Below are 8426 nucleotides of genomic sequence, written 5' to 3'. Positions count from 1 at the left end.
ATATAATACTGCCAGGAGTTTTGCACATGTAACTCTGTTAGGTCAGTGGGTGCATAAGACTGACACATGTATATAAACAGCTACAAAGTCATGGTTTCAGGTGATTCTAAAGGAGTGTGCTACTGTTTACTTCACTTGTGGTCCATCAATGTACTTAAACTGTACAGTCCAATTTCAATTTAGAAGTGGCAAGGAAGAATAACTACACTTGAATCACTAAATAGCTGTACCTATTTGAAATGCTGTCACATGTTTCTTCGTGGCAAAAGATTCACAATAAAATTACCTTATTAAAGCTGTGGGGTAAAAAGCAAGCAAATAGGTAAAGCTAGCACAATTCTGCCTCCCTTTACAGTAGAGAGTCATGAGCCAATTTTATCTAAACTTCGAATAGCTTCTGCAGATAATGTTAATGGGGAAGTGAGCAAAGAAATGCTTTAATTGATGACTGGCTAAACCTACCACGGGCCTCACCCAGCTAATTGCTCCCAGTAACTCTTGTAAATCATTCAATGTTTTGACATCAGGCTTTAAATTGCTGTGGTTCCACATTTTGGTCAGTTAATATCCAGCCTAAATATTTCCAAGGAGGGATCTACTGAATTTTCTAAGGGGTCACAGTATCTTACAAATATGAATCTTCCTGTCCACAAGCTAAAATATTATCCACATAGTGATAAATGATGCTCTGAGGGTACCAACTTGCAAATATTTTTCCAGGTATACAAGTTTCTAATTTTTTGTAGTAACAGCTAACATCATTATAACTGAGCAAAGAATCAGTATTAATTCAGTCCAGAGTTTTAAATTGAAATTCTTAAAAAGGCAATATACATCTTATATGACAAGTTTTACCAATCATGCAATATATCAGCATTCCTGTTGAAGAATTTAGATCTTGCTAAGCAGTGTTAAAGTAAGGAATTATATAATGCTATCTGCATGCCGAAAGACACTACAGTTACACAGCTAACCTTGAATCTCTCTAATAAACAGTCCTGTCAAAATCTACAGCTTACTGAAAATACAAAGTTAATTTGAACAGAGATCCGGGTAATGATGTCATAAACATTGCGAGGATAGCCCATCTGCACTCTGGGGTTTGAGTATGCACCGTCATCTGTTAACTGAATGACAAACTCTCCTGTACCGATTTCTGCAGTTCCCTGACAATAGAGTAGGCTAAGTCTTTGTAAGTGGGTTGTTGACCTTGTTCGTAGACAACTGGGCACGCAGTAATAACGGACGGATCTCTGTGTTTCAACATGTCCTCTTGGCATTTTCTCACAGCAATGTGCCATAGCATCATCATTCTGTGTAGGGTATAAATCTGTTGTCTGCCCGTGATTTATGGGCCCAGGATCAGAAGGGTAGCCCGAGTCAGGATAGCAATCAAAGGGTAACATCTCCTCACAGGGTGGCCTGAGCTTGGAGTTGGCCGGTATGCTGTGAGCTGCCTCTGGGCGAGTGGGGGCCGGAGGGCCCAGAGGGGCCAAGGGGGCCGAGGGAGCCGCTGCTGGTGGAGCAGCCACAGGGGGGGCTGGCATCGGGGGAGAAGGCGGCGAAGGAGCCACTGTGGGAGGACTGGGCAGCGGAGAAGCTGTCTGCGGAGGAGCAAGGGACAGAGAAGCCGCGGCCAAAGGGGCCAACAGCCCAGGGGAGTCAGTTTCTAAAGCCAGCCGAGCCGCTCCGGAGGGAGAGCCGTGCAAAGAGGCCGCTCCGGGGGAGCATCACCAGTGCCCACAGCATCACGCGCATTTTGAGTCCGTTACTCGAAGTTGAGGATTGATCCATTCCCTGGTTCGTTATCAGTATCCTTTCCAGCACTCCCTGCCACAACTACTCGCAGGAGTTTTTAACATCAAAGCCTCTCTCATTTAGGAAACAGTTACAGGGTTCTTTGACCCATAACAAAATTTGCTCCAATGTGGAGAATGTGTCGCAATACTCAAGATCCTGCGGTTCTTCGTCCAGTGAATACCACTGACCTAACCTTATAGGCTGTGCCAGCATTTTGCTCTCCGTCCAAGTTTGGTTCTTAAAGAAAGCCCCTATCGTTATAGCAGGGTCTGAGCTCTGCTTTCTGCTTGCAGTCTAGGGGTCCAAGGTCATAAGGACCACCGGGCTGAGTTGCAGTCCATCTCTTCACTGCAATCTGATATCCCGTCCTTCGGGTGCCAATTGTAACGATGTAAAATGACACAGACCCTCCAGGCAGGTGCAAAAGGGAAGTTGTTTATTGAAAAAAACAGGCCTTTTTGAGCAATTAGGCCTTTATCAGTTACATACCTTTGAAACACAACAAACATAATTCAACCAACCACCATAAGCCACGATGTGAACACGTGATGGTTATATAACTTGTTTTTGCATGGTTATATAACTTGTTTTCTACCTCTATTCCAGCTGAGTCATTCCCAGAGTCCTTTTCTACTTAGCTGAAGTAACAGGAGTAAGCCATGATTTTACAAGGGTAACAAGGCCTTCATTTTGTAGTTTTACTTATCCGCAACAGAATGCCTGTTTTTTAATACTCAAAACTGTGTTAGAAAGTTTCTATTGGGTCGATTTCAGTATCATTTTTGGCGCCTCTAGATGGGACACTCTACCTGATCTCCTGTGGATCTGAGGGATCTCTGGATCTCTACACCAGCACCAGGGCTTTCCTGAAGAAGACCACAGATCCTCGGACCAGTCTAGGACACAGGTAAGATCCCATCTGATAATAAGGCTTTCTTTTGGGAATCCTGCCCTTATAAGGCATGTGGATCTTCCAGTGCGTTGGGTGGGTTATTTGATATTCTGGAATTTGATATTTGACCTGGTTTTATCGATCGATAGTTGTTTTGTATTTGTATCTGTATTGTAACATTTTGGGTCTACTATTTGGAGATAGGTAGTGGACAATCTAAAGGGGTCTTTCTGAAAAAATCCCCACTTGGTTGCATTTTGTGACATTGGAGAAAGATCAGAAGGCCCCCTGGGGGAACAGCTACCAGGGAGAATTTGATTAAGTATTGTAATCAGTGGTGGCTATTGTACAAACTAGACTCTGGAGAAAAGTGGCCACAAAATGGAACCTTGAACATTGTCACATGTGAACGTTACATGAATACATTGTTACAGCCAATGTTGTTTTTAAGATGAGAACAGAAATGAGATGAGGTTATATATGCTGATATATTTTTCACTTTGAGGAATCATCTGGAATGGTAGAAAGATTGTGGCTTGAATTCAGCCCCCTCAGACCCTTTTGTGCTGGCTCTTGAAAAGGAGAATCAAGGAAAATGGTTAGAGTGTTGATGTTCTATGTGCAGCATAGGACAAATTTGTTCTAAACATCTTCTCGATTAGGAGGACGATTTAGATCTTATGGTCCTAATTGCAAGCTTGAGGGGGGAACAGACAATCAGGCTGCCGAGACTGATATTATGAGGGAACTGGGGCATAAAGAGGCTCCCCTCCATCATGTGGTAGGTGCAGATGCTCCAATATCAGTAAAAGTTCTGTTTTCAATAACAGACCTTAATAATTGAAAGTCAATGGCTGTCACCTGTTAGAATACTAAAAAAAAAAAAAAAAAAAAATTGCAATTATGAAAGGAATTTCCAAAGGAATGGTTCCCCTGGGGAAAGGAAGGGAATGAGGGTGCAGACAACCTACCTCAAACTCCCCTGTGAGACTGGATATTAATCTATGTGCATACTGTAATAAAAATGGGCATTGTAAAAAGGATTGTCCACAGTTGAAACATAACAGCCGTCCTCTCGTGGGGGACCCCATCATCGCGGGTTCACCCATTATGACTGAGGGGGGACCGGAGGATTCTTCCCCAGAAGAACCTCTGGTTACAGCTAAGCTGGGGAATGAGGAGGTAAAGGAGGAGGTAGAACTTTTAGTAGATATGGGAGCTAGTTACTCTGTGCTAAACACAGTAAAAGGAAACTTGAGTAATGATTCTATAACAATCATTGGTGCAACAGGGAATCGCGAAACTCAGCCATTTTTCAAGCCCATTGATTTTAAATTAGAAAAGCAATGGATGACTCACCAGTTTTTGTATCTACCCAATTCATCAAAGCCTCTCCTTGGGAGACATTAATTGAAAAAACTAAATGCTGAAATCAAATTTTAAAATGACAAAATACAGGTTAGTATTCCAGAACCTAATTACGTGGAAGCCTCTATTTTTACACTACAGTCTCCAAAATTGGACATGACCCATCTGCCAGTATCACTTGAGGATGCAGTGATTCCAATAGTCTGGGCTGGAGAGGTGCCTGGATGATCAAAAAGAGCAGAGCCTGTAAGAATTAAATTGAAACCTGGAGCGGGACTGGTAAGGCAAAAGCAATACCCTTTGAAAATAGAAAGTTGTAAGGGTTTATTACCCCTTGTGGAAAAATTTATAAAATATGGCCTATTGAAGGAATGTGAATGCAAATTTAATACCCTTATTTTGCCATTTAAGAAGGCAAACGGAAAGGATTACCGGCTGGTACAGGACCTTAGAGCCATAGATAAGATAGTAGAAGATATACACTCGGTAGTAGCGAATCCTTATACCTTGCTAACAACCTTGAGTGAAAAATTAAAATGGTTTACAATATTAGATTTGAAAGATGCCTTTTTCTGTATCCCTTTGAGTACTGAAAGCCAAGAGCTTTTTGCTTTTGAATGGGAAAATGAAAACACAGGGAGAAGAACCCAACTGATTTGGACAGTTCTGCCACAGGGGTTTAAAAATAGCCCCACCATATTCGGAAGTCAATTGGCAAAAGAACTGGAGGAATGGAAAAATGAGAACCCTCTTGGAGTCTTGTTACAGTATGTAGATGACATTCTGATAGCCACTGAAACTAAACAGCAATGTTGGGATCAGATTGGGGCATTGTTGAATTTTCTGGGACTAAGTGGATATAGAGTATCCAAAGACAAAGCACAAATATTCCAGATCACAGTAACCTACTTGGGATTTGAAATCCTCCAAGGACCCAGGAGGCTGGGACAGGAATGAAAAGAAGCAATTTGCCAACTTCCACACCCATGAACGGTAAGAGAGTTGTGTGCATTTCTTGGGATGGTTGGATGGTGTCACCTGAGGATCAGCAATTATGGGTTGCAAGTAAAGACACTGTATGAGCTCTTGAAGACATCTCAGAAGGACTTTATAGTCTGGACTGATGGTTCATGGGCTGCCTTTTTACAAGTCAAGCAAGCCCTCATGGGGGCCCCTGCTTTGGGATATCCAGACCTCATGAGCCCGTTTGAACTATTTACCTATGAAAGACAAAATATAGCACTGGGAGTGCTGTTGCAGTTCCTCGGGGACCAGAGGAGGGCCGTGGCCTACTTTTCAAAGAAACTAGATAATGTCAGCCAAGGCTGGCCTAGTTGTCTTTAGGGCAGTAGCAGTTACCTCTTGATCCAGGAAGCTCGAAAACTGACTTTGGGACAAAGCATTGTAATTTATGTACCACATATGGTGCAGTTGGTACTAGAGCAAAAAGGGGGCTACTGGTGATCTCCTAGCCAGATGCTAAAATAGGTAATCTTGCTGGAGCAAGACAATGTGACACTCAAAACAACTTCTATTGTTAACCCTGCTATATTCTTATCTGCCCAACAAGTAGAAGGAATCCCAGAGCATGATTGCTTACAGACCATAGAAGAAGTGTATTCCAGCAGACCTGACTTAGGAGACAGCCCCTTGGAAAGACCTAATTGGGAATTGTGTACTGATGGAAGCAGCTTTGTCTGAAATGGAAAACGACTATCTGTGGATGCGCAGTGACTGCACACCATCAGGTAATCAAAGCAGGGTGCTCCCCTCCGATGTTTTGGCCCAGAAAGCAGAACTAATTGCACTCACTTGAGTTTTGGAATTGAGTAAAGGAAAATGAGTTAACATTTGGACTGATTCAAATATGCTTTTGGAATGGTACATGCACACAAGGCCATCTGGAAAGAAAGAGGCCTTTTGACATCTCAAGGCACATTGATCAAAAATGGAAAACAGCTCTTGGACTTATTTGAAAGCATCCATAAACCAGCAGAAGTTGCCATCATGCATTGCAGAGCACACCAAGTGGGTAAGACCAAACCAGAATTGGGGAATTGTTTAGCTGATAAGGCTGCCAAAGAGGCTGAAGAAAAAGGCATGGTAGAAAAAAAAGTTTTATCTTTAATACCCCTGCCAGAGATACCTCTCCCAGTAGAAAAATCTCAGTATAGTGCTAGGGACTGTCAATCAAAACCTTAGAAGCATGATTTGATCCACGAGCCTGGGCAATTACCAGAACCAGGCAAATAGTAGTCCCAGAACCAATCTTGAGTGAAATAGTGGATTGTGAGCACAAGGCACTCATTGGAGTACTGAAAAATTCTGAAACATTTGCAAAACTCTATAACTGGATCTAAAATGGCTCAGATTGCACAATCAAGAATCCAGCAACATATAGTTTGTCAAAGAAAGAACCCTAACATGGCTTACAAAATAGTGCTAGGAGCCATAAAATCTGGAAGTGTTCCAGATGAATGTTGGCAGATTGATTTTACTGAATCACCCAGAAAAGGGGGGTATAAATACCTCCTAGTTCTGGTGGATACTTTTTCTGGGTGGCCAGAAGCCTTCCCTTGTCGCACCAACCAGGCTAAGGAAGGGACTAAAATACTGTTGAACCAAATAATACCTAGATTTGGGGAACCTTTGGGAATGCCATTAGACAGAGGTTCCCACTTTATTGAAGAAGGGGTACAACAGGTTAGGAAAGCCTTGGGAACAGCTTGGGATCTTCATACTCCTTATAGGCCCCAAATTAGTGGCAAAGTAGAGCGAATGAATTATACAATCAAACTGCAGTTGGGTAAAATATGTCAGGAAACCTCCTTGACATGGGTCCAAGCCTTATCTGTTGCTCTACTTCAAATTCTAATTCAGCCGCAGGGCACCAGCAAAATATGCCCCTATGAGCTGCTATATGGTTGACCCTACCAAGTACCACACATTCTAGGAAACACACACGTAAAAAGAGGAGTTGATTTGAATAATTGCCTCATTTCTCTTAGTAAAACTTTACAGGATTTGCAGCAAGCAGTGGTGATCTCCAGACTGATGGGACTGGACACACAGCGCATGAATTCCAACCAGGAGATTGGGTCTGCTTGAAAGACTGGGGAACCACTCTGCTGCAGCCAAAGTGGAAGGGACCTTTCCAAGTACTACTGACAACTTTTATTGTGTTGAAACTGGATGAAGTAAAATCATGGATGCGTTATTCCAGAATTAAAAGAGCCGAAGCCCCTTAGGTAATCAAACCGTTGTCTGAGAAAAACCAAGATGCCTAAGTCTTGTTTTGCTATCAAAGTCGTAGAGTGTCTACAGATGTCCAGGAAATCTGGAAACAAACCCAGATTTTACAATGCACAGCTCAGGACGGCACCTCCTGGGGATGTAAAGAAATCTTTATCAAACTTACTTCATGATTACCCAACTGGACTTGGTTAAAACATGTTTATAATCGGCACCATAACTGCTGTATGTGTTTTAGCTTGCATCATGATTCAGTGTTATAGCTGTTGTAAGGCCTTACACTATAAAATGAAATATAGATATTAAGCAACTAGTTCCCATAAGGAATTTAGTCCCAAGGATAGAGGGGACTTGATAAGGACAGTAGAACAGAACAGCATAGCCTTGGAGAAGTCTATAAAGGATGTAACTTAGGCAAACAGAAGTAATACAAAACACAAGCAGGATGCCAGCTCAGCTCTGCAAGGCTGTCAAAGCAGCAGTTATGCAAAACAAAAGTATTGCACTTACTAAAAACCACAGGTCAAGGAACAGCTGCCTAAAAAAGACACCGGATGTTGAAGACCACCAAAGAAGAACCCCAAAAAACCATACAAGAACTTCCAATAAGGGGTGTGATTATGTAAAATGAAGTAATACATATACATCAAGTAAGCAGGGATAGCCTATGAATATGTAATCATTGTGTACAATGAAACTCTTTACCCAATGTTCAGGGCACTCAATTAGTGGAAGGATTCTCTGAGTGACCAGCACACTGCAATAAAGAATGCCTGCTTTCTAATACTCAAAACTGTGTTAGAAAGTTTCTATTGGGCTGATTTCGGTATCAATAGAAACTATGTCTCCACAAGCTAACAAGAAGGAAATACAAGCTTTCATAGGCCTTGTGGGATTCTGGAGAATGCATATTCCAGGTTATAGTCATCTGTTGCTATGACCCAGCCCACTGCCGGGCTGGGGCAGCGTGATGCCAATCAATCCCAGCCCATCTCCTGGATCGAGTTTCCTGAAGAGGCAGGCTCAGAGGGTGGATCAAGGGGCGGCTCAGAAGCCTAAGCCGCACCCACCTGGGCAGTGCCCAAGTACAAGCCGCCTCCCCTGGTTCGGGAAA

The 8426-nt window shown here is 42.6% G+C and overlaps 1 long non-coding RNA gene across 3 annotated transcripts; it reads left to right on the top strand.

Annotated features, from left to right (window-relative positions):
* Positions 1–2414: 2414 nt before the first annotated feature.
* LOC138102769 (uncharacterized) lies at positions 2415–8186 on the top strand. Of its 3 annotated transcripts, XR_011147527.1 has the most exons (5): positions 2415–2473; positions 2596–2707; positions 4202–5053; positions 5634–5808; positions 7069–8186. It is a non-coding gene; the product is annotated as an uncharacterized lncRNA (long non-coding RNA). The 3 variants fall into 3 exon arrangements; XR_011147528.1 differs by lacking the exon at positions 2415–2473 and having other exon boundaries at positions 2484–2707; positions 5631–5808; XR_011147526.1 differs by lacking the exon at positions 2415–2473 and having other exon boundaries at positions 2484–2707; positions 7069–8185.
* The last annotated feature ends 240 nt before the right edge of the window (positions 8187–8426 follow it).

Source organism: Aphelocoma coerulescens (assembly GCF_041296385.1).
Source record: "Aphelocoma coerulescens isolate FSJ_1873_10779 chromosome W unlocalized genomic scaffold, UR_Acoe_1.0 ChrW_unloc_scaf_1, whole genome shotgun sequence".
NCBI lineage: Eukaryota > Metazoa > Chordata > Aves > Passeriformes > Corvidae > Aphelocoma > Aphelocoma coerulescens.
Note: the sequence above shows the minus strand (reverse complement) of the source record. Positions and strands in the feature narration are given on the sequence as shown.